Raw genomic sequence first — 26,518 nt, forward strand, 5'->3', positions numbered from 1 at the left:
TGGAGTGGAATAAAAAAGAAAAAATTGGTGACTCAAAACATAGCCTGCTTTTTCCTCATTACCTTTGCTGAATTCTGAAAATGAATGGAGTTGGGGGCAAGAAACAAAACAAAAAACAAAGTCAAAAACTTCTAAAAAAAAAAAAACAACACAAAAATTCTGGGAAGTATCATTGAAACATCAAAGATTAGTGTTCAAGAACTGTTGGGATAATGATCCTGGTGATCATACTTACTATTCAGTTGGAAGTGTACAAGACTGCACCCTAGGGGGAGCAGACTTCAGAGGTTGATTGAGCCTTAGTAAAACAACAGCCCAGCCTCAGATTATTCTTTGGTTGGATAAAGGTGATCAACTCTGACTCTTTCTGCCTAGCAGAAAAAAGGGTAAATTTTCTCCAGAGGAAAACAATGTGTTCTGGAACCTCTACAATTTTTAACAGCGCCTGACATTCATTTAACTATAACTGACAAAAAGTATCAAGACAAAAAAACCATCAATAGAATATATTCACAGGTGATCTGGAAATTGGTGTTATAAGACAAAGTTTTAAAAGTGGCTGTGATTAATGTGTTCAAGAAGATAGAGAAACTGAGTAGCAATGGATAAAAACATGGATACTTTCACCACAGAGGGACCATCTATAAAAAGAGTCAAATGGAAATTGTAGAACCAAACAATATGATATTGTAAGTTAATTACTCAGTAAATGTATTTTACGGTAAACTACAGGAGCAGTAATCTGGTAGACAGCTCAATAAAACCTGTCCAACTAAAGCACAGAGAGGAAATAAAAGAATGTATAATAAGTGAAGGATAAGAATTGTAGAATACAATGTCAATGTCTAACATACAAGTAATTGGAGTACCAGAAGTAAAACAGAAGGGTTCAAGATGGTGGTATAGAAGGATCCTGAACTCACCTCCTCCCATGAACACAACAGACCCACGGCTACATGTGGAACAGTTCCTTCTGAAAATGACCTGAAGTCCAGGTGAACAGCACATCTACAACAAAGTATAAAAGGGCCACATTGAGACAGGTAGGAAAAGCAGACACATTGTCTTGCAAGAAACCTCACACCTGCTGTAGTGACCCACATTTGGGAGGGATCTCATAATATGAAGCTTCCCCCCGAGGAATGAGGGGTTTGTGCCCCATACCAGGTACCCCAGTCCTTGGGAACTGCATTGGAGAGATGAGCCCCCAAAGCCTCTGACCATGAAAAAAAAAATGGTACTTACTTCTGGGAGAACCATAGGACTATAGGGAATGGAAAAATCTACTCTTAAAGACCTTCCACATAGACGCATGACCTAACACAAAAGCAACAATTTGAAAAGCACCTAGACCATAGGAGAAGGAGACTTATTTGTTAAAGTGTCTGCCTGAAAGTCAGGAACCTGTTGGGACTTTTACCAGGGATAGGGGTGCTGGTGGGTGTCATTTTTGCGTTCTTCTTTTACCTAGTTAGTGCTGGCACTATTGAGGCCATTTTCACACCCAACCCTCTTGCCTCCTAGCTCTGGTGGGAGCCCCCTGCCCTGCATGCCATAGCCACAGCCTGCCCCACCACAGCTAGTGGATATGCACACTCCTTGAGTGCCCACCTCTGGCGGCCAGGGGTAATTGTGTTTCTGGGGCCCATGGGTTTGCAAGAATTGAAGAAATAGTTCTTGGCAGGCTACCACTTCCAGGCACTGCACAAATAGTGGGCTGAAACATACCCCCATTCTTCATTTCTTCATTATTTTCTTGTCCTGGAGCTTTAGCCTGAGGGACAGGATTCAGGTTTGCCACATATCCCAGAGGCTTCAGAGGTGCCCCTGGGAAACATGGGCAGGGACACACCACATTAGCACCCTCCCTTGGCCTTTCCGTTAGCTATTGATACTTCCAAGAAAGAAGCTCACATCTAAAGCCATGAGTTTTGCAACTGTTACTCAGGAGATACCTTCAGACTTGCTGGTCTAAGGCCAGCAGGGTTTATGATTGTAGACTCACAGGGCTCTACATATTTACATACCTTAAAAGCTGCTGCCTGCAGATCTAGCTTACAGTTAGCCTGGAATTAAGCTGTGTCTGAGAGCCTTCTCTTTGGAACACTGATTCATCTTAGCATACCCTCAATAACTGGGAACTATCAAGAACAAATCAGGCTATTTAAAATGACAATCACAAAGGTTTGAGAAACAACCAGACTAGGGCAATGTTGAAAGATAAGGTTCATCTCTACACAAGTCTAGTCCTTCAAGACTGGGAGAAATAGCTGTTTTGCCTAATTCATAGAAACCAACACAGAGAGTCAAGCAAAATGAGGAGACAGGAATATGTTCCAAATGAAGAGTAAGACAAGAGCTCAGAAAAGAACCTGATGATATGGAGATAAGTAATCTACCTGATAAAGAGTTCAAAGTAATGGTCATAAAGATGCTCACTGAACTTGGGAGAAGAAAGGATGAACACAGGGAGAACTTCAACAGAGATAGAAAATATGAGAAAGTACCAAATGGTACTTGAAGTTGAAGAATGGATTAGCAACCTAGAAGAGAGGGCAGTGGAAATCACCCCATCAGAGCGGCCAAAAATTGTTTTAAAAAGTGAAGATAGCTTAAGGGACCTGTAGGACAATGTCAAGCAGAATAACATTTGTATTATCAGGGTGCCAGAAGAAGAAGAATAGAGAGGAAGATGTAGAAAACTTGTTTGAAGAAGTAATGGCTGGAAACTTTCTAACCTGGGGAAGAAAACAGACATCCAGATTCAGGAAGCAGAGAGAGTTCTAAATAAGATGAACCCAAAGAGATCCATACCAAGACATATTATACTTAAAATGTTAAAAGTAAAACCAAGAATATTAAAAGCAAAAGGAGAAAAACAACTTATTATACACAAGGGCTATCAGGTGATTTTTCAGCAGGAACTGTGCAGGCCAGAAGGGAGGAGTATGATATGTTGAAAGTGCTGAAAGGAAAAATCCTCCAAGAAATAATACTATACTCAGCAAGGTTATAATTCAGAATTGAAGAAGAGATAAGAAGTTTTCCAGACAAACAAAAACTGAAGGAGTTCATCACCACTAAACCAGGCTTCAAGAAATGTTAAAGTGAATGTTAAAGTGACTTCATTAAGCTGAAAAGAAATGGTACTAACTAGTTACAAGAAAATATGTGAAAGTAAAAATCTCACTGTAAATGCAAATATAAAGTAAAGGTAATATATTACTCACTTATAAAGCTAATATGAAAGTTAAAACAAAAGTAGTAAGGTTAATAATAACATAATAATTAAGGGATACACAAAATAAAAAGTTGTAAAATATGACGTAAAAGCACAGCATGTTCAGGGGGAATAAAAATGTAGAGTTTTAGAATGTGCTCAAACTTAAGTTATTATCAATATAAAATAGATTTATATGTATATACGATGTTATATGTGAATCTCATGATAACCACAAGCAAAATCTATAGAATAATGTGAACATAACACTAAAGAAAATCATCAAGCCACAAGGGAAGAGAGCAAGGGAAGAAGAAAGGAACAGAGAGGAACTATTAAAAACAGGCAGAAAACAATCAAGAAAATGGCAATAAATACATATCTATCCGTAATTAAATGTAAATGGACTAAATTCTCCAATCAAAAGACAGAGTGAGTGGATTAAAAAATGAGACTCATTTCTATGTTGTTTTTAAGAGATTCACTTCAGAACTGAGGACACATTAAGAGTGAAAGTAAAGGGATGGAAAAAGATACTCGATGCAAATAGAAGCAAAAAGAAAGCTGGTGTAGCTATGCTTATATTAGACAAAGTAGACTTTAAAGCAAAAACTCTAATAAAAGACAAAGAAGAACATTACATAATGATAAAGGGACTATAACAAAAGGATGTAATAAGAGAATATATCAATTGTATATATTTATGCCCCCAACATAGAAGCACCTAAATATATAAAGCAAATATTAACAGACCTAAAGGAAGAAATTGAGAGCAATACAGTAGTAGTAGGGGAACTTAATACCCCACTTACATCAATGGATAAATCATCTAGATGGAAAATCAATAAGGAAACATTGGTCTTAAATTGCACAGTAGACCAAATGGACTTAATAGATATATACAGAACATTTCATCCAAAAGCAGCAGAAAATACACATTCTTCTCCAGTGCACATGGAACATTCTCTAGGATAGATCATATGTTAGGCCATAAAACAAGTCAGTAAATTTAAGAATATTGAAATTATATCTAGCATCTTTTCCAATATCAATGGTATGAAACTAGAAATCAATTATGGGAATAAAACTGGAAAAATAAAAAATATGTAGAGATTAAACAACATGCTACTGAACAACCAATGGGTCAATGAAGAAATCAAAAGAGAAATTAAAAAAACAATAAAAAACCCCTTGGTGGCAGGCATTAAGGAGGGCATGTGATATGATGAGCACTGGGTTTTATACGCAACTGATGAATTACTGAACTCTACATCTGAAACTGTACTATAATGTTGGCTAATTGAATTTAAATAATAAAACCCCTAGATACAAGAAAGACATGAAATTGGAAATACAAAAGTCAAAAATCTATGGGATGCAGCAAAAGCATTTTTTTCAGTATAGTTTCAAGATACAAAATCAGTTTACAGAACTCTCTTGTATTCTGTACACTAATAATGAACTATCAGAGAAATTAAGAAAACAATCCAACTTACAGTTGCATCAACAAGAATACCTAGGAATAAATTTAATGAATGAGGTGAAAGATCTGTACATTGAAAACTACGGACACTGATAAAGAAGACACAAATAAATTGAATGATATTCCATTCTCATGGGTTAGAAGAATTAACATTAAAATGTTCATACTATTCAAAGCAATCTACAGATTCATTGCAATCCCTATTAAAATCCCAAAGGCATTTTTCACAGAACTAGAAAAAATAATTCTAATAATTGTATGGAACCACAAAAGACTCTGGATAGCCAAAGTGATCTTGAGAAAGAACAAAACTGGAGACATCACACTTTCTAATTTCAAAAAAAAAAAAACTACAGAGATCTAGTAATCAAAACAGTGTGGTATTAGATTAAAACAGACACAAATCAATGGGACAGAATCGAGTGTCCAGAAATGAACCCAAACATATGACAAAAGAGCCTGTATACATTGGGGAAGGAACAGTCTCTTCAACAAATGGTGTTGGGAAAACTGGACAGCTACATGTAAAAGAATAAAACTAGACCACTTTCTTATACCATTTACAAAACTAACTCAAAACAAATTAAAAAACTGGCATGTAAGACCTGAAATCATAACACTCCTAGAAGAAAACATAGTAAATTTCTTGACATCAATCTTAGTTATATATTTTTGGATCTTCAAAGGTAAGGGAAACAAAAATGAACAAGGGACTACGCCAAACTAAAAAGCCTCTGCATAGTGAAGGAAACCATAAACACACAAAAAGGCAGTCCTACTGAATGGGAGGTTTGTGCAAATCATATATTTGATAAGGGGTTAATATCCAAAATATATAAAGAAATCCGACAACTCAACAACAACAGAAAACAATCCAATTAAATAGGTAGAAGACTTGAGTAGACATTTTTCCAAAGAAGACATAGTTCAATAGGCACAGGAAATGATTATCAGGAAGATGCAAATCAAAACCACAATGAGATATCACTTCACACGTGTTAGAAGACAAACCATAAGAGACTCTTAGCAATAATTGTGCCTCAGATAAACCTCATTGACTACAATACTGCCACTGTGCAAAGCTCATAAGAGACTCTTAACTGTAGGAAACAAACTGAGGGTTGCTGGAGGGGAGGGTGTTGGGGGATGGCGTAACTGGGTGATGGACATTGGGGAGAGTAGGTGTTAAAATGAGCACTGGGTACTATATAAGACTGATGACTCACAGACCTGTACCCCTGAAACAAATAATACATTATATGTTAATTAAAAAAAAAAAGAATGGTTATTCTCAAAGAGACAACAAATGTTGGTGAGGATGTGGAGAAAAGAGAACCCTTGTACACTGTTGGTGGGAATGTAAATTAGTGTAAATTATGAAATAATTTTAAAAATTGCTATTCCACTGCTGAGAATTTATCCAAAGAATGTGAAAACACTAATTCAAAAAGATATATGCACTTCTGTGTTCATAGCAGCATTGTTTATAATAGCCAACATATATGAAAAGAAGCTAAATGTTAATTGATGGATGAATGGATAAAGTTGTGATATATACATATATATACATGTAAAAGTAATACATGTATTACTTTTTCATTTCACTTAGCATAATACCACCAAGGTCCATCCATCTTGCTGTTTGCAACAACATGGATGGACCTTGGTGGTATTATGCTAAGTGAAATAACTCAGATGGAAAAAAATTCTTTGTGATTTCACTTTTATGTGGAATCTAAAAAGAAACCAACAACAAATGAACAAACAAAACAAACTGATGAATATTCATAATCTTTTCTAGATAAAAGGAAAGGAGGGAATATCCTTATTTCATGATTCTTTAATGCAAAAACTATAAGAACTTTAATAAAGTTAGGAACCTAGGTATTCTCCTATGTTATAAAATAATTCAAAAGAAGTTTTAACTTACATAACAATCTTTGTTAGGATAATGAAAATTGTTTCCTTATACATATTTGAAATACATAATCATATTATTCAAGACTGATTTGTGTCTATCATCTTAAAGAAAAAAAGGCCAATATAATTTTTATTGGATTTTAGTAAATTTTTGTATAAGTGGTCAGAAGTACAGAGAGCTATATACTTCCATTGAGTTAAAGATCTTTTTTTATATTATTTTATTTTATTTTTTATTGTATTTTATCTTATTTTATTATGTTGTTAGTCACCATACATCACCATTTTCCGATGCAGTGATTCATGATTCATTGTTTTCGTTCAACACCCGGTGCTCCATGCAGTACATGCCCACCTTAATACTCGTCACTGGGCTAACCCATCCGCCCACCCCCTTCCCCTCTAAAACCCTTAGTTTGTTTCTCAGAGTCCATAGTCTCTCAAGGTTCATCTCTCCTTCCGATTTTCCCCCCTTTATTTTTCTGTTCCTTCTCCTAATGTCCTCCATGCTATTCCTTATGTTCCACAAATAAGTGAAACCATATGATAGTTGACTTTCTCTTGCTTGACTTATTTCACTTAGCATAATCTCTTCCAATCCCATCCATGCTGGTATAAAAGTTGGGTATTCATCCTTTCTGATGGCTGAGTAATATTCCATTGTATATATGGACCACATCTTCTTTATGCATTTGTCTGTTGAAGGGCATCTCGGCTCTTTCCACAGTTTGGCTATTGCAGACTTGCTGCTATGAACATTGGGGTGTATATGGCCCTTCTTTTCACTACATCTGTGTCTTTAGGGTAAATACCCAGTAGTGCAATTGCTGGGTCATAGGGTAGCTCTATTTTTAATTTTTTGAGGAATTTCCACACTGTTTTCCAAAGTGACTCTACCACCTTGCATTCTCACCAACAGTGTAAGAGGGTTCCCCTTTCTCCACAACCTCTCCAACATTTGTTGTTTCTTGCCTTGTCAATTTTTGCCATTCTAACTGGTGTAAGGTGGTATCTCAGTGTGGTTTTGATTTGAATTTCCCTGATGGCTAATGATGATGAACATTTTTTCATGTGTCTGTTAGCCATTTGTATGTCTTCTTCAGAGAAGTGCCTGTTCATGTCTTCTGCCCATTTTTTGACTTGATTATTTGTTTTTTGGGTGTTGAGTTTGAGAAGTTCTTTATAGATCATGGATACCAGCCCTTTATCTGTAGTGTCATTTGCAAATATCTTCTCCCATTCTGTGGGTTGCCTCTTTGTTTTGTTGACTGTTTCCTTTGCTGTGCAGAAGCTTTCTATCTTGATGAAGTCCCAAAAGTTTATTTTTGCTTTTGTTTCACTAGCCTTTGGAGATGTATCTTGAAAGAAGTTGCTGTGGCCTATGTCAAAGAGGTTACTGCCTATGTTCTCCTCTAGGATTTTGATGGATTCCTGTTATCCCTGGGATACAAGTGTGGTTCAACATTCACAAATCAATCGGTGTGATAGAATACATTAATAAGAGGAGAGAGAAGAACCATAGGGTCCTCTCAATTGATGCAGAAAAAGCATTTGACAAAATACAGCATCCTTTCCTGATTAAAACTCTTCAGAGTATAGGGATAGAGGGAACATTCCTCAAGTTCATAAAATCCATCTATGAAAAACCCACAGCGAGTATCATCCTCAATGGAGGAAAGCTGAGAGCCTTTCCCTTGAGATCAGGAACACGTCAAGGATGCCCACTCTTGCCACTGTTGTTCAACACAGTACTAGAAGTCCTAGCAACAGCAATCAGACAACAAAAAGAAATAAAAGGTATTCAAATTGGCAAAGAAGAAGTCAAACTCTCTCTTTTCGCAGATGACATGATACTTTATTTTTGGGAAAACCCAAAAGACTCCATCCCCAAATTACTAGAACTCATACAGCAATTCAGTAATATGGCAGGATACAAAATCAATGCACAGAAATCAGTTGCTTTCTTATGCACTAACAATGCAACTGTAGAAAGAGAAATTAGAGAATCAGTTCCATTTATAGTAGCACCAAAAACCATAAGATACCTTGGAATAAGCCTAACCAAAGAGGTAAAGGATCTATACTCTAGGAACTACAGAACACTCGTGAAAGAAATTGAAGAAGACACAAAAAGATGGAAATACATTCCATGCTCATGGATTGGAAGAATAAACATTGTTAAAATGTCTGTGCTACCCAGAGCAATCTATACCTTCAACGCCATCCTGATCTAAATTCCAATGACATTTTTCAAAGTGCTGGAACAAACAATCCTAAAATTTGTATGGAATCAGAAAAGACCCCAAATCACCAAGGAAATATTGAAAGAGAAAAACAAAGCTGGGGGCATCACGTTGCCCGATTTCAAGCTATATTACAAAGCAGTGATCACCAAGACAGGATGGTACTGGCACAAAAACAGACATATAGACCAATGGAACAGAATAGAGAGCCCGGATATGGACCCTCAACTCTATGGTCAAATAATCTTTGACAAAGCAGGAAAAAACATGCAATGGAAAAAAGACAGTCTCTTCAATAAATGGTGCTGGGAAAATTGGACAGCTATATACAGAAGAATGAAACTCGACCATTCTCTAATACCATTCACAAAGATAAACTCAAAATGGATGAAAGACCTCAATGTGAGGGTTAAAGATCTTTTGATGATAAATATCTAACAGTGCAAAGTACACTGGTTTGGGATTTAAGAACCAGGTAAAAATTTTGGTGCAAACTACCTGTGACCTTAGACAAATAAGCTAATTTCTTAGAGCCAGTGTTTCTTCATCTGTCCAGTGAGGGCATTGGGCTTAAAAATCTTTAAGACTCCTGGAAAATATGATGAAGTTCAAGTTGTCTTCCCATTCTACCTTATTGAGAGAGGCAAGTGGCAAGATGTAGAGAGATTTTTCTAGGCATTGAGTTGCCACAATTATTAACACCCCATGAAAGCTATCCTATAAATGATATTACTGATTTCCTTTGTACAGCGATGCTGACAAGTGGGCCTTGAGAGACAGTATGAGTTCACAAACTCGTGGTTTATTAACCCAGTTGTTACTCAGCTGGTGGGAAAACAGGCAGGCACTGAAGGCAACACATTCTCTAGGTGACAATCTCAAGGCACCTACTTAGACTTAAACCCTTCTCTGGATGTTCTAAGACATTTTTCTCTGCCCATGATCCTCCCATACTTCCATACACAGTTATTTTTCTTTTGTTGTCAGAAGATGTCAAAACTATGGAGTCTCTTCATTTTTATTATGCCAGCGTCTTCAGGTAACTTGCTGACACCCACCTGTTATAACTGACTAACGTTCACTGATTTCAGATATTTTATTTTGAACTAAGTGACGCAGAGTATTTCCAAACATATCAGGACCATGTGGTTATACATTTTCCTTAATGATACCTCTAACCAAAAATATTTGATCGACTCTTTAACTTAATCCTTTTTCCAACTTCAGTACAGTAGATTTACCTCCAACCAATACCATGTATCACACTCTTTCTCTGGAAGAAATTGCAAAAACCTTAATATCAGTCTTTTTAAGTAGTAGTAGTAGTAATTGTATGGTGTGTATTTTAACTCATTTTACCAGCTTACACTAGAGACTCTTCCGTAATCAGAATACACATGACTAAATTGCCTTCCTCAGACAAATTTTCTTTTCTAATGACATGCCATGTTCGCACTGTTTTCATCAAAGATCTCAGCCTCTGTCTGTGGGAGGCGATAGACATGGGGATACCAAAAACAGCTGTGTGAGGGATGCTTTCAGAGGAGTACATTTAAAGCTAAGGAAATGAGATGATTTTGGCTATGCTCTTTTCCTGCATCCTGCAGCCTTGCCTCGGGGATTTCTAGGGGAAAACAGTTTCACCATGGTTCATAAACCATTGTGATGAGACGCGTGTGATACCTATGTTCATTCCAGATGCCTATTAAATGATCCGTAGAGGAAACCTAGGGTGGAAATTCATGCATGTATGTAAACATTAGATTGTTGTCTTCTTTGTTTTCTAGGTAATTTCTGAGTGATTTTTAGATGTTGTTACTTTACCCACAATAATTAAGGTACTTCTTACATTCATTTGATGGCCAAGTCATCATGGTAGTCTGTACCTCATCACTGTTCAAGGGACAAAGGCCTCTCTCTCTGGCCAGACATCTGTCAGTGTACCTTTTAAAAACATATTTAATAAGCAGTCCACAGTTCACATATCTGATATACATTTTATACTAAAAGGATTAAAACTGAAGTCTAAACAATTGTCTTATTGACATGGAGGTTCTGCTTTCATCCCAGGAATAATTACTAATGCCCTTTCTGCTATTTCAAATATAGATGACTGCTGTTCTATGGTAGCAAAGTACAATCCCAACCAAAATGCATTCTTTTCTTCATTATAACCATACCATTGCTCCCTTTCTACCTCCCTGTTGCTTCCCACAAAGGGCAATAACTTTTATTTCCCCATCTTCTTCTGCCTTCCATACCTGCAACATAACTCCTTCCAGATGCTTTTATCTTCCCCTTATTTCTACCTCCTACTTCTTTTAATTTTTTTTCTGGAATAGTTGAAGAAATGGGTCCCTGTTGTGTTTCCTAAGTCCCTACTTAGCACTCATATTACACGTGGCCTGAGAGCCTTTGCATTACATTTCAGTGCTCAGTGCTGCATCCTCTTTAGTTCATCTTCCCTTCTATATTTTTTTTAAAACTCAGCTTGGGCTCCTTTGTTGTTTGTTTAGAGTATTTTTTTTCAGGTATTCCAGATTAGGTATGCATAGGATACACTTTTTCAGTTTACTGCAAGTCCTAGATGTTCTTTCTTCCCCTTTGATTGGTGAATTATACCTTGGCGGGTAGAAAGTTCTTGAGTTGCAGACCTTTTATGAATGTAGTCTGTTGATGCTGTGACTTCCAGTAATGCAGATGAAAAGTCTGATGCCTGAGTTTTGTTTTGTTTTTAGGTGAACACATTTTTTTTTTGCCTGACAGTTTATAACATTTATTTATTTATTTATTTATTTTTTATTTTTTATTATTTTTTTTAATTTTTTATTTTTTTTTAAGATTTTACTTATTTATTTATGAGAGACAGAGAGAGAGAGAGGCAGAGGCAGAGGGAGAAGCAGGGTCCCCGTGGAGCGGGAAGCCCGATGCGGGACTCGATCCCAGTACCCTGGGATCATGACCTGAGCCGAAGGCAGATGCCCAACCGACTGAGCCACCCAGGCGTCCCTATAACATTTTTTTAAATCTTAAAACTTCATACATTTTACCAGAATAAGCCTGGGACTGTGTGTGTGTGTGTGTGTGTGTGTGTGTGTGTGTGTGTGTTTCATCAGTGCTGCCTGGAACTCACAAGCACTTTCAATTTCAGATTCAGATCTTCACCCAGTTCAGGAAAGTATTTTTGTTTTTGTCTGTTTTGTTTTCCCTAGTATTGGTTCCTAGGCATTAACCACTATTATAACCTTACTGTCTTCTGTTCTTTTTTTTCCCCATTTTTATTACGTTGCATCTGTAATCTTAGTTTCTTGGTATTTTCCTTTGTGATTTTCACATTTTATTCTTTTTTTGTTTTGTTTTGTGCCTTGAGGTATCTCCTGTATTCCATCTCCGGGGCCACTAATTACTATCGCAGTAATCAACTTAATTTTCTTTTTTTTTTTTTTTTAAAGATTTTATTTATTTATTTGAGAGAGAGAGAATGAGAGACAGAGAGCATGAGAGGGAGGAGGGTCAGAGGGAGAAGCAGACTCCCTGCTGAGCAGGAAGCCCGATGCGGGACTCGATCCTGGGACTCCAGGATCATGACCTGAGCTGAAGGCAGTCGCTTAACCAACTGAGCCACCCAGGCGCCCGTCAACTTAATTTTCATTTTTAATTCTTTTACTGAATTTCATAGTTTAAAATTGTGTTTTTAAGTTCCAGGAAATCTTTTGATATTTGCACTCAAATCTCTCTAGAAACTTTATTATTTTGCATTGAGGTACACTCCTCTATTCTAGGGGGGCACGTTTACCTGGCCCACTGCTCTTGTTTTGCTTGGCCTCCCAAGAAGGGAAGGTATTTTTCTCTCTTGACTCATTGGGACTCAAATTTAGTTGTGAGAATATTTTTAATTGTACCTAACCTGTATTTGGTGGGTGGGTGGGTGGGGAGAGTTTTCTTGCCTTGTGGATAAGGGGCTTAGGACTGTTAAACTCCTTTTACTACAATAGTAGGAAGCCACTTTACAAATCTGATCTCCCTCCACACTCCAAACCATGAGAGTAGGGAAGATGTATTATGTCCATTTAGTCCCTCCTGGACATTGAGTGCTCAGGGAGACTTAGCATTCTCAAAATGGATAAAGTTGAACTTCCCTCACCCTACTCTGCTGAGCTCTTAAGATCTGGAATCACCATGCTTTATATAGGGCTCTGAAACTCTCTGGCATTTGCACCGAATTTGTTTCAAGTTCTCTCTAGGGATTTCCCTAGATTCTGAGTCCTACTAAACATCTGATAGCAGCTGCTGACTTTAGAGAGGCAGATGGCTGAGCTGATGGTGGTGGACAAATAAGATAGGTCATGTTTTTAGAACACTTGCTCAGTTCTTTTATAATAAGAAAAGTTTCTAAATTTATAATTTTATTAAAATTAAAAAAATACCTAGTATTCAAAATAATAGTAAGTACTAGTAGTAGTAGGCTACAAGTTTCCATATTCTGCCTGCCACAGATTCCATTATATAGATGTTAACTTAGAATTGAGGAGAAAGAATTCTGGAGACTTGGATTCAAGTAGTGCCTCTGACATTAATCAACTGTGAGTTATTCGACAGGTGATTTAACCCCTCTGTGCCTGTTTCTTGTCTGAAAAATTAGAATAATTATAATAATGCCCTTTTGAAGTTGATCTACTTCAAGGGTAGCTCCCTAGCCCATTACTCTCTTCTTCCCTCAACCTTGTGTCTTAGAATTACTTTGTCAACAGGGCTAGTCTAGCAGTTCTGCTTGTACTATAGGATCTTGTTTCCCCAGAAACAGCTGGTGGGGTCAAGAGTAGACAACTGACCCACGCTGGGTTAGATGAAAGTAATTTGCCCAGAATTGGGGATTTAGAGATTCTATTAGTCCCAGCAGGCCACCTGAACCAAGGACAGGCTAACATAGATGCTAAGGATACTATTGTAGGGTGGCCAGCCATTTCACCCCTATGTAAAGAGAAGCCAGGGAGTCCACTGGCACACAGATGAGAACAGATAAATCCCAGATTGAGAGAGAATGACATAGGAAGAATATTTCCTTGGTTCTTGAAGGTTTTCTAGTTCTTGGCTTAATTCTTCCTCGATTGGCTTGACTGAATTTTCTGTTCTTGGAATTCATGAGTTTGCTTCTAGATTAGATTTACTTCTACTGATTTTCTGTAGCATTAAGTTAGTTTGGATGAGTTTCTGTTGCTAAGAACTAGAGGATTCCGAAGACACTCATTATAATTGGCCAAGTGAGTACACATAGAAAGTGGTAATGAAAAAATGTGTTGGAAAATAATCAAAATCATAAAGACAAAACTTCCCCTTGCTCTCCTGGCCAAATACATATGCTTATCTATCTGTAATTTAGATAATTTGTGTGTATTTTTGTTCATTTATTTTCATTTGTGTGTATTTTGGCAGCATCTCCACTTTAAATTGGGGCTGTTCATCTCGTATCGAAGGTATTCCAGTCAGAAGTTGGAGCATTTTTTAGCAACTAATTGAGATGAACTTTGGTCACATTTTGGAATCGTCTCCTTTTTCTTTCTCCAGTATTTCCAGAGTTACAGTGAAAGTGGGTGAAAGAAATAAGCCAAAATGCTGTCTCTCTGAAGTCCAGCCTTCATCTACTACTCACAGATATTTCCTGTCTGAGGAATCAGTCTCCTTTGGGGGAAATGGTATATTTTTCCATAAAGGAAAAGCATGTCCATGGAGACAAAAGTAGTTTCAACTTTGACAGTTTCTCCTAAATTTATATCCCTAGGAAAGAAAACATCACAAAATACATGTTTCCTTAAGAGTCACTACATTAGTGCTACACAAGCCATGAAAAAAAAAAATCCGGAAATAATACCTTCCTCTCTCTTTTCAGTCATTCATCCAAGATGGAAACAGGAAGAAACATCATCCCTAACTTCATGTATGTCAGTGTCCAATCAGGAAAACAGAAATTGCTCAGTGTATTTCAACAGAAGGGATTTAATGGGGCATAAAATTCATTACGTAGGTGATAGAAAAGTTGAAAGAGCAATCAGGGGCACGAGGCCATCCAGGGATTAGTAGGAAGCTTGAAGAGACAAGAGGAAGGAGTATTATCAAAGCCCTGAGGCTAGAGTCCATAGGAGCAGGAACACGGGCAAGGCTACCCTTGTAGGAGTTTGGACTATGGAGAGAGGGCTCTTGGGTCCAGAAAGGACAGGTGCCTTCCAGAGAAGAGACACTACACAACACAGAGTAAGAGAGAAATAAATACTCTGACTTCTCTACTTTTCTCACACTCCAGTACCTCTCAATGGATGAACCTAACCACAAGGCATTTGGCCAAAGAGCCCCTGAGTTGTAATTCCTTGAGATGCAGAGCAGGGGAAGGACAGGAAATGGATCTGAGAGCTAGCAGGCAAAGTCTACCGTATAGTTCATGGCATGACTGAAATATCAGTCATCTCTGACTCTTCCTATTTACATTTCTTTCAAGCTTAAATCCAGGAGGGAGATTTTAGCTTTGGAAATAGTTTTTAGCAGGTGATGGTACTACCTTTATAGGGAACATGGGAAATATATAAGGACATTTGTTGTTATTGTTTCTACAGTGATTGTGTGTATGTGTGTGTGTGTTTGTGTGTGTTTGTGTGTGTGTGTGTGTGTGTGTGTGTGTGCAGGCTACTGGTATCTAGAGGGCTATAATGCATGGGACAGGCCAATGCCATATAAAAATTGTGACATCCACAGGCCAGTAGTGCACCATGGAGAAACGTGGTGATTTTGTGTTCCAGTCATCTGAAATAGAAAGAGCTGCCTCAAGAAGCAGTAAGTGCATGGTCATTAAAGGATGTCAATTAAAGGCTGAATAACCCTTGGCAAGAATATTATAAGGAGGATAAAGAGCTCAGATAGTGACGATAGAAGACGGGGTTGGAGTTGGACTTGACCTCTAGGTTTCTCCTGTCTTTAGAGATTACTTTTGATAATTACAAAAAATAGCAATATTATCCATTGCCTGTTGTGTGTCAGCCTTTGTGTTGAATGCATCATACATTCTCATAATCCCTTCAATAAAACAGTGAGGAAGAGAAATAATACTGTGACTCACATTTTATAGATAAGGAAAGTGAAATTCAAAGGAGTCAACTGACTTGCCCAAATTGCCCTATTAGAAAGTGACAGAGGAGGAACAGGGACCCAGATCTGAGTCTAAAATCTGGTGTCCTTAGCCAGTCAGTATGCTCTGAGGCTTCCCTGTTCTAGTTCCTGTGTCACTCTTCTCTCTCTAGGTTTTGATTTTTCCCCTTGGGATTTGTGTTCTGCATTATAATTGTATCATCTGTGTGCCTTTTCTAGCTGTGCTTCCTGGTGCTCAGGGCTTTGCTGTTCAGGAAGCCATTCAGGAGAGACTCTGGTCAACTATCATTTGGCTTCTGGAATGTTAATTTCCTGACCTATTACCCTGCTGTTTTACCTGATGCCCTGGAGTTTATTCATTACTCACCCGGACCATATTTTGCCACTCATGACTGAGAGCCCTCTGTGCTGACCACTAGCAAACTGGAATTTTCAGAAAGTTTCTGTCTTGGCTGTGCTTTTATTCTTCATGCAAATAGAGCAAATGGAAATTAGCACACCCAGGATCCCTGTACCTTCATTCACTCATGTAAATATTTATGGAATACCAACTGTGTACCAGGCATGTGTATGAACACAGATATAGCCCCTCACTCTCCTGAAGTTAATGGTCTAGATGCTGTGCTGCCCAGTCAAACCTTCTACACTGTCCAGTGCATTAGCCACATGTGTCTATTGAGCTATTGCAATGTGGCTAGTGGAACTGAAGAACAGAATTTTCATTTTTGTTACATTTAAGATTTAAATTTAAATACTGTGTTTGGACAGTGCAGGTCTAGAGGGGAAAATAGAATATTATGAAAAAGGATATACATGCTCATTTAATGTTTATGGAATATCCGCAATAGGCAAATCAAGGGGTGGAAAGAAGAAGACTTGGCAGATTGGAGTCCACAGATGGGGAGGATACAAACACTTAAATAGCTATCTATCATATATGTAGGTTGAAACATAGTTTAAAGCAAATGGGGTCCAGAGAAAGGGAGTGTCTGGCAGCCTGGAAAACCAGGGGCTGTTTCAAGGACAAGGGGAATTCTGAGTTGGATCTTGAGAAATGGAGGAGTTGGCTGGATGGAGGGACAACATTTCTGGTAAGGGAGGGCTTCTCAATCTGGGTACTACTTTGGGCTAGGTGATATTTTAGTGGTCGATATTTTGGGCTGGGTAATTCTTTCCATGGGTGGCTGTGCTATGCGTTGTAGAATATATCGCAGCAACCCTGACCTCTACTCATTAGATGCCAAGAGCACCAAGACCCTCATTTGTGACACCCCAGAATGTCTCTAGTCCTTGTGAAATAGTCTCTTGAAGGACAGAATAAGCTGTGGTTGAGAACCTCTAGTGTAGAGGAAATGCTCTGTGAAAACCACAGGTGTTACATAGAGGAGTGTGAGTCATGTAAGATGGGAGCATGGGTGGAGAGGAGGGTGCTAATGAGAGTGAGCACATTGCTGGGTGTGGGGCCAAATATGAAAGAGCCTCAGACAACATCCATGGAGTGCAAGCTATGTTGTAAGCAACATAGTTGCTTGGAGCAGTGGAAACTTTTGCAGGAGGATGGATTTCATTGTTTTGGAAGGCAAACCTGAAGTGGGATGTTCTCCAGCACATTCTGCCAGGTGGGAAACAAGCTAGGCTGGGGAGCAAATGGAAGCAGGCTGTATCAGGGCTGACGTCATGGGTTGTGCCAGGCACGTAGTGAGGGCTTGACCAAAGGCTATGATAGCTGAAACAGGGAGGAGGCTGGCGTAGCTGCTCAACAACATTTAAATAAATCAAGTCTTTCAGTGGTGTCTTGATTACATCCCAACTGACAAATACATCCTTGGAATCACAGACTTTGAAGACATTTATGTGATTTTTTTAAACTCTGTGTTCTGCAGTTTATATTTTCATTAGAAATGGAACTCTTTTCCAGGGTGATTTTATGTGTAGATTTGTTGAATTAAGTGTCAGAAAATATTATTTTTCCTACTTTCCTGTTTATTGCTATATTGAGACAGGGAAGGTAAGAGTATGATTTTTCATCTTCATTTATAAGAAATTCTGAGGAATTTGAATATATACTTAATATATATGTATATATTGTGATATGTGGGTCTAGTAAGATAAATGTTAGCTATTTTCATGAACAGGTTGATTATTGGGGAGTAATGCTTATAATTACTTGATATAAATGTCTTAAGTCAGAGAAGACAGCAATGAGAATAGGAATCCTGCGGTTTTAAGGTCACTGCTGCTTTTAGAAAACATTTTGCTATTGTGTTAATTTCACTTGTAAGTCATGGGATTAGTTCATTTAAACAATCTACTGTAATTTAGAACATAGAGTAATTAGCACAGAAGGGCTTATAAGTTAAGGTTCTGAATAGTCAGGGCTAGAATGATCTCTAGGGAACATACTATGTGTCAGCATTGAGACTGTAGCAGCGAATGAGCAAGTGAATGGATAAATAACAACATGTGCACAGTATATAGATATGTGTGTTATATATACAAACAAAAATGTCTGCTTGATTTTCTTTGGTGGAGTGCAGGAAAGAATTGTCTCCAGAGATGTTTCTCGTTTCCGAGATTTAAATGCTTAATGGCATGAAGTGCAGCCTTCCCTGACTGGATTCCCATTCCTTTCCCATTAGTTCAGTGGTTTAGCTCTTAATTTATTCTATCTTGTACATTTAAATCCTTGTGAAGTTAAACCATGAACTGTATATATTAGCATACAAGAAACTGTGTTTGGGATCATTCTTTCCTTTAGTTGGATTTTGGTTCTACAGTAAGAGAGTAAAAGCTCCTCGAAGGCAGAGACCATCTCCAGTATGTTCTTATGTGAATCTTCGAGAAAACAAATTTGGATTCATTTGTGTTATAATTCCTCTAAGGCTGCAGCTTGTGGTTAATATACTTCAGCATTGGTCCAGCCAGTAGGTTGTGTGTATAGAAATTAAAACAAAGCCAAATGCCAAACTGTCAGTGAATTGTGTTTCTTATGGTAGAACTATGATCCATTGCTTAAGATAAGTCCATAAATCCCATGAAGCATTCCAGGTTTTCTTAGATTATTTTTTTAAGTGCAGCCCATAAAATATTTCTTGGTCATTTCAAGTATTTTTGTTCAAAAGAAAGTTTTCCTTGCTTTATAATATAAAGCATTTGGTGTATTCTTATGGGAAACTGGTATCTGTATGTTTGTTTGTTTGTAGTGGAAAATGTTGTTTCAGAACCTTTGGAATACAAGATGCTACTCCAAAAAGATGCCTTTTATTGAGAGAGGATAGTTTTCTTTTTTACCTCTTAGGCTTATCTAGGGGTTGGGTGGGTAGGGTCTCATTGGGCCAAAGATAGATAATTGGGAAAGAAAGATGGATTTATTATGAGAGACAGAAATAGCACCTTGTGTTAGTAGTATGTTGGCTCTTTGGATGTATTTAATTGAAATTGCTATGTCATAAAAATTTGGATGAATAAAAATTCAGATTTGGATGAATGAACCTGCCACTGGCACTTGAAGACCCCTCTAGAAGTTCTGAGGGTTCTGTCCTGCTTTTATAATTTCATCTCCCAGACTTGTTTACAGTTAGGCCACATACTCCCCTGGGCTTCATTCTTTTTACTCACAGTGAGAACTTACAGTTGATATCTTGCCACGTTGTGGTTTATCTTTTTTTTTTTTTTGGCCTTGTTTTTGGCATTTTAAAATTTTTCATTTATTTCCAGATCTTCTTTCTGGCCACCAAATAGCAACACCCACCAGAGTGCTATTTTAAAAGGTGCGTGTGTAGCATAAACAGTTGCTGGATAGTAAATCAGTCTGGTTGCATTTTGTTTTCGTTAAACCTTTACACTCACCCCTGTTGGTAGGTAGAGTGGGGAAGGCTCAAGTGAGGCAGACAGAAGCACTGACACTCTGCTGTCATGAAAAATGTGTTCTCTTCATGCAGTAGCTACCGAATAACTTTTCTATCCCGTATTTTCTTCCCGCTCAGGAAAGTTCAATGGAGATTGGACCCTGGGCAATCTGTCTCATCTATGAGAACTAGATAAAACACAGAGCCATTTACTTGAAAGTGAAAGAAGCATCAAGATTATTTAGCTCATGGGTTATCATTTTGATTACAGTAGGACTCTTGAGCAGGTAAAATCTTTCATAAAATAGTGATGTTTGAGACAATAATGATAATGATAGAAAAATTTACTGAGTGCTGTCCAGTGCCATAGTTGTTTCCGTAAGAAACTGGGGGGTATGAAAAATAATGGATGTGCTGAAGTCACATAGTTACTGAGGGCCAGATCTGGGTCCTTGCTGTCATAGAGCTGCCTTCACCAACCCTGAAACTCTCCACCTGTAGACTTCTTTACTTTATCACTAGGTTGATTACACATTTTTACTGCATTAGCTGTTGCCACTCAGGTATCTTAAGTGTATTTTAAGAGAACTTGACTATCCAGTTGTGGACTCATAAGTGTAGAGCTGATAATTGGCCAGTTACCTGCAAGTCTCTGAGAGCCAGCCAGGCACAGTGCTAAGAGCTGAGGTATTTCTCTGCCAATCTCAGGAAACTCACAGACTGGTGCCAGGGATGATGTGATATGTTTTGATTAGAGTGGTTATACTAGGAAGTAAGACAGAGAATATGTAGAAGAATGTTTGTCCATATCATTGTGTTTTAGGCTGCAATATCAAAGTATCACAGATGGGTAGCTTGTAAACAACAAACATTCATTTCTCAATTCTGGACGTTGGGAAGTTCAAGATCAAGGTGCCCGCAGAGTTGGTGTCAGGTGAGAGCCTGCTTCCTGGTTCGTAGATGGCTGTCTTCTCCCTGTGTATTCACATGGGGAAAGGAACAGGGGAGCTCTCTGGTGTCCCTTTTATAAGGGCACTACCCTCATGACCAAATTACCTTCTGAAGGACGCACCTCCTAATACTGTTACACTGGGCATTAGGTTTCAACATAAGAATTGTGGGGGGACATGAACATTCAGTCTGTAGTACACTGTTAACTGTAAAGGGCAAGAAAATAACTTATTCTGGTGGTGTGTTTAAAATTATTGAGAAGAACCAAGAGATGATGAATGTGGTAGGTTGATAAGGACACTAATGTGTTCAGAGATATTGTCGGCTAAACTTTGAGGTTAATATCACCACCCTTTTTCTACAAGGGTCTTCGTATCACTGATTCCTTTAGTAGGTGAACAATCTTGCTGACTTGCTTCCATTCCCTAATGCCTGAGTGTAGGATTGTGCATTCTCAACTGACGGACAGAAAGATTGAGGAGTGGGAGGGAACAGTGGAATAGAGGCAGGGAGAAGAAAAGTAAAAGAGAGGAAGGAGGAGGGTGGAAAAAAGGGCCCAACATCTTCAGGAAAGACAAGCTTCTTGTGGAGAATACACATGTGATAAAAGAAATGAGTGAACATCTTGGGCCCTGAATGAACATCAAGTATGCATAAACATGGCAACAGATTATTTATGATTACTTCAAGAAAGCATTATCTTTCTTTCCCAAAGACTTCATAAATGAAAACATAACTCTGTAATGTCATTTGATGGAAAACTTTCTGGAGTGTGTGATCCTGGCAAGTGAATAGTTGTCTTTGGGCCTCAGTTGTCTCTTGTGTAAAATGAAAGGGTACATAAACCTCCCTTTTCAGTGCTAATATTCTCTTCTCTCTTTCTTTCCTGTTGGCTTAAAGGTTGGTCATTTATTGCCATAACAGTTAATTTATCCAGGCTTATTACTTTCATTAGATGTAATTAACAAAGAATGCAGATCTTTGATATTTTTATTTTCACTAAAGATAATGGGGATATTAATTTAAGATTGTACAATCTCCAATAAAATAAGCCATTATAAATTTTAATGTCAATGCTTTAAACTAACTAAACCATGTGTTCCTGTACTTAATTTTTTTTTCTTGTCAGATGCTCTTTCCTTATGCTCTTATTTCTATACAGAATCAACACACCTTTTAATAATTTGGGCTTTTGTCTTGCTCTTTAAAAATAAAACAGAAGCTTTGCAAGGTATCTTGCTTTTAGAAGGTTGTATGTGTTATTTCAGTGTTGTTTTTCCTATTTTCCCAAATGGCAAGCCAATTTTTGAGAGCATTTTAAAGGGTTATAGATGCCTCTCTCTTTCTCTCTCTTTCTACCTATCTCTCTCCCAATAGCATAGGTATCTTCCTTTGATTGGTTGAATCAGTTATTTTAGTTTACTTTCATACAATTACAATTAACCTTCCTAACTTCAGTAAAGATAAAATGAAGAATTAAATGTTGATAAAATCCATAAAAAATCTTGAGAATGGGAAAACAATAGCTCCATGAAAATTAAATATATGAAAACTTTTTCAGTAAAGCATGGATAAAAGGATTAGCCTTAACAATATCAATCATGTGATTTTGTGGGGCAAAGAGGTTTTTCTCTGAGTAATTTCCCATTAAAGTCTGCTTTTTCCTGATAAATTCCATTCAATGCTAGATTGCAGGTCCCAAGGAACTACCAATAAATCATTATGTTTTCCAAAAATGCTCTTTTCTATTTGTCATTTAGCAAATGCTAGATATAATAATCATCTGTGAAAGTATGGCATACGATGTCTATTTCACAGAACCAGAAATGATGTCAGGATTTTAAAACTAGCACCCGGTCCCATGCCTGGAAATTGGCAGACACTTGAAAGGTATTTGTGGAATAAACCTGGATTCTTACGAAGAGACATGTTCCTTACAGAATAAATTGGGCCAAGAAAGAAGTACTAATCCATGGTCTATTGTTCAGAAAGCTGCTCCAATGTCAGTCTGACCTCACCATGATAATTTCTTATTGAAGGCAGTAAGCTGGGGACGAACATCCTCAGACCATGAAAAACCAAATAAGCCACCATATATTTATACTCTAAAGTTATTTTCAGTTCTTAATTTTCTTAAAAAATTTCCATCACCAAAAACAGGTATTCTGCTGAATTCTGCCTTTAGCATGTCAGTAGAGAAATATAATTAAGTAGAAGAGCAGTCTGTTTGAAGCATAGGAAGTCCACTTCAGTGCTGTAGAAACACTGAAGTATTTCTCAAAGTATCACCTTTGGACCATTGAAATCGGAACCAGGTATGATGCTAATTATAAGATGGATTCTTAGGATCCACCAGACTATGTCAACATAGTATTTGGAAGCACATTGAGAAATCTGCATATTTAACTGGTTCTCCCAGGACATCTTCAATTGCTTAAATTAAATAATCATCCCCAAGGAGTACCATTACTGTGGCTTTAGTTGTGCAGCCAACTGGGAACAAACTAGACATCATCACAACTATACTTTGTATAAGGAAGTCATGTTTTCAAATGGGAGAACCGGAAAGTTTGTTTTAGACTCCCATGACTCCTGTGTCTTTAGTAAAATCCTGTGATTTTAGTTGTAGAGGTAACTGCTGGTGGGATTATAAAGAATGAAAGGGAAAAAACAAAGGAAGGACATTGGGATGCTTGAGACTGGTTGTCTTTGTCATTGCATCTAATAAGCAAAACAATGGCTTGATCACAGTGAATATGTGGAAGGCAAGTAAGAAGGGGTTAGAGAAACATGTTTGGCAGGTAGAAGGTATGGGATGTTATATGGCAAGCTTAGAAGTTTTTATTTTATTCTTCAGGCCATGGTGAGCCACTGAAGGTGGAGCAGGGGAGTGAGATGATCAAAGCTTGTCTTCAAAAAGCAAAGAAAGAAAGGCAAACTATCAAGTGGACTACCAGGGAGAGGACGATACCTTTGAAACTGCAAGAGATTTTTGTTTGCATGCTTGAAAAGAAAAGGCCTGTGCATGCCTGGATTCAACTGAGAGCAAAGGGCTAGCTGGAGAATAAAAACAAAACATCCCCAGGTCAGAAGAACACCCTGCGAGCAGGTCCTAATCAAAGCCTTCAATTTCATCACTTCTCATCACACTCCCAGGTTACTGTTGGAGGACAGCAGTTTTCCTCTAGACATTTTCTGTGTTGTTGAGTTGGCGTCCTCTTTGGGATTTTTCTGAAGGCTTGTTGGTTGACTCTGTAACCTCAGAACATTTGCTTGTGATTTGATAGTTTTCCAGGGAGACTTTGTTGGGATCCTGCCCTGGCCAGACTTTTGCTTTGATTATGGAGCAGTTCACTTGTCTGGTAACCTCTTATCACATTGCTTTGGATATCAGTTGCAATGAATGTATTTTTAAATGCCACTGGCAAAGGATAGGTAGTGAAACAGTAGTGGCTGGAATCTTCCCTCTCCTATCCCCATTAGATCAGTCCTCAGGAACTCAGAATCTCGTAATTCTTTGATGAGAGACAAAGGATAATTCATTCATTCTTTCGGTCATCCAGCAAACCTTGAACACCCACTGTGTGTCAGGTGCTCCCCGAGATGTTGGGACTATGGGATTATGAAATAAGAGCATTTGCTGTCAAATGTGCAGGGACAGGCATTTACCTGGCTAGTTATTAGTTACTAGTTATTAGTTCTTAGGGTAACATCACACATTTTTCATCTGGCCTCTTGGGCCCCAAGGCTTCTGTCCCCTCTGTAGTTTCCAGCTTCATCTTGCTCTACTCTCTTCATGTTAGATATGCCAGCCACACTGCTCCTGTTTCCACCAGCCCCTCATCCATGCCAAGATCCTCTCCACTTCGGAGCTTTCCTCTTTGCCCATTCTGCTTCCAGGAGTGTCCTTCCCTCTCCCATTTGTCTGGCCAGACTCCGCTCATCCTTCAGTATTCACCTTAAACTGTTACTTCTCCAAGATTCCCTTCCTTTTCCTCCAAGACTAGATGTTTACCTCTTGCTATATTCTCATCACTCCCTGTGTTTTCTTTTCGTAGCACATATCAGCAATATAATAATTATTTTCGTGATTGTTGCTAAATTTCTATTTCTTATTCTAGGCTCTAAGCTTCATGCGAGAAGGAATGGAGGCTGTCATTCATTGCAGTAACCTCAACATACTGCCCGGTCCATAAATGGCACTCAGTAAGCATTGTTTTGATAATTGAATGAATTAATGAATATAAGGTGGTAAGGGCAGTCACTACATATGCATGGAACATAGAAGGAGCATACCAAACTCAATTTTGGAAATCATTATCACGAAGATAATGGGTAAATGATTCTGTGAGAAATCACTAAGGAAAGCTTCCTAGAGATGAGTTTTGAGCAAAATGTTGAAAATGTAAGAGCTTACAGATTATGTAAGCGCTTATAGGGACAAGGCAGGGACATGACTTACTTGAACTTGCCTTTCATGGGATGAGTAATTCATATACAGGTCTCAGTAAGCATGTTAGCTTAGCTAATAAGTTAACAGTGGAAAAACACTGAGAGATTATGTGGGTTGGCTGAGCAAATGGCTGATGTAAAAGTAGGTTGGATAATAAAAATTACTAATTTTTAAGAAGTTTTGAGGGTTTATACATGTAAAAAGTAAGTCTCTCGGTCATTTGATGCCTGAACACAACTATTGTGTACCTGCTTCCATTTTTATGTATTGCCCTCCAAATTTCCATTAGGTATGTATATTTTACGTTGTTGCTATCGTAGGGTATGTAGCATTTTGTAGTTTGCGTTTCTCATTTAACTGTACCTCATAAACATTTTCTACATTTCCTTATAGTTACAATAATTTAACAGTATAAAATTTCATCATGTTGATCTATTGCAATTTACTAAATCATTGCCTTATTGTTGCATATTTAGATCGCTTCCTGGTTTCATTTTATTTTTCATAATGCTGCAATAAATACTGCTGTACATATACTATTTTTCCTTCCATTCAATTATTTTTAGAGTACATACTCACAAAAATAGATTTATTGGATCTGAAGGTTAGAACATTTTTATAGTACTTGCTGCTTGCTTCTGATTTTGGAAGGATTCTGCCAGTTTTACTGTGCTGCTAACAGTGTATATAGGAGATGATTATTCTCCTGTGTCAACAGTAGGTTTAATCACTAGAAATGTTTTTGTTAATTTTATAGGCTTAAAATTACACTTTAAGTTTGATTTAATTATGGTTTCTTTCTTCCTTGTGAAGATGGTAATTTTCTTAATTTGTTTGCTTATTATTTGTTTTCTCATTCATGTAAATTATGTATTCCTATCATTTGGCTTTTTGGCTAATGAACTCTTTTCTTTCCCAGATATGAGAATTATTTAAAGGCCAGAAGACTTTGTGTAGGGCCAAGGGAAATTATTAGCTCAAGGTCAGAACAGGAAAACTTTTTTGTTCTTCCCATATGAAGCCTGAGCCTATCTTAATACATAATAAATAAATAGACAAGCAAGCAAACAAACAAGCAAACAAATAAGCTAATGCCATGTCTGGTTGAAATGGCTGGTAGTGGGTCTACTTTTTTGGACTTCTCACTTTCTTGGCTGCAGAAGCACCTCAGAAGAATGAGCATTAACATTATTTTATAGTAGGAGCTGCATGTACTTGAAAAAATAGCCTACAACTGACATTCAGATCATAATTTAAAGATGTTTT

General features: G+C 37.7%; 1 protein-coding gene and 1 pseudogene across 4 annotated transcripts in view; one reads left to right on the forward strand and one right to left on the reverse strand.

Annotated features, from left to right (window-relative positions):
• The window catches only part of SGCD (sarcoglycan delta), a 938,618-nt gene that overhangs the window by 60,313 nt on the left and 851,787 nt on the right, over window positions 1-26,518 (forward strand). Inside the window, exons 2-3 of one of the 4 annotated variants that reach the window (XM_032403595.1) lie at window positions 23,657-23,955; window positions 24,921-25,005. The exons of 2 other annotated variants lie outside the window; for them this stretch is intronic. The gene's annotated coding sequence lies outside the window, so the exon portion shown is untranslated. The remainder of the gene's footprint in view (window positions 1-23,656; window positions 23,956-24,920; window positions 25,006-26,518) is intronic. One more of the 4 variants, XM_032403596.1, reaches the window with a different exon arrangement.
• LOC116632538 lies at window positions 5,660-5,787 on the reverse strand (annotated as a pseudogene).

Source organism: Phoca vitulina, unplaced genomic scaffold, assembly GCF_004348235.1.
Source record: "Phoca vitulina isolate PV1807 unplaced genomic scaffold, GSC_HSeal_1.0 scaffold6, whole genome shotgun sequence".
Taxonomy (NCBI): Eukaryota; Metazoa; Chordata; class Mammalia; order Carnivora; family Phocidae; genus Phoca; species Phoca vitulina.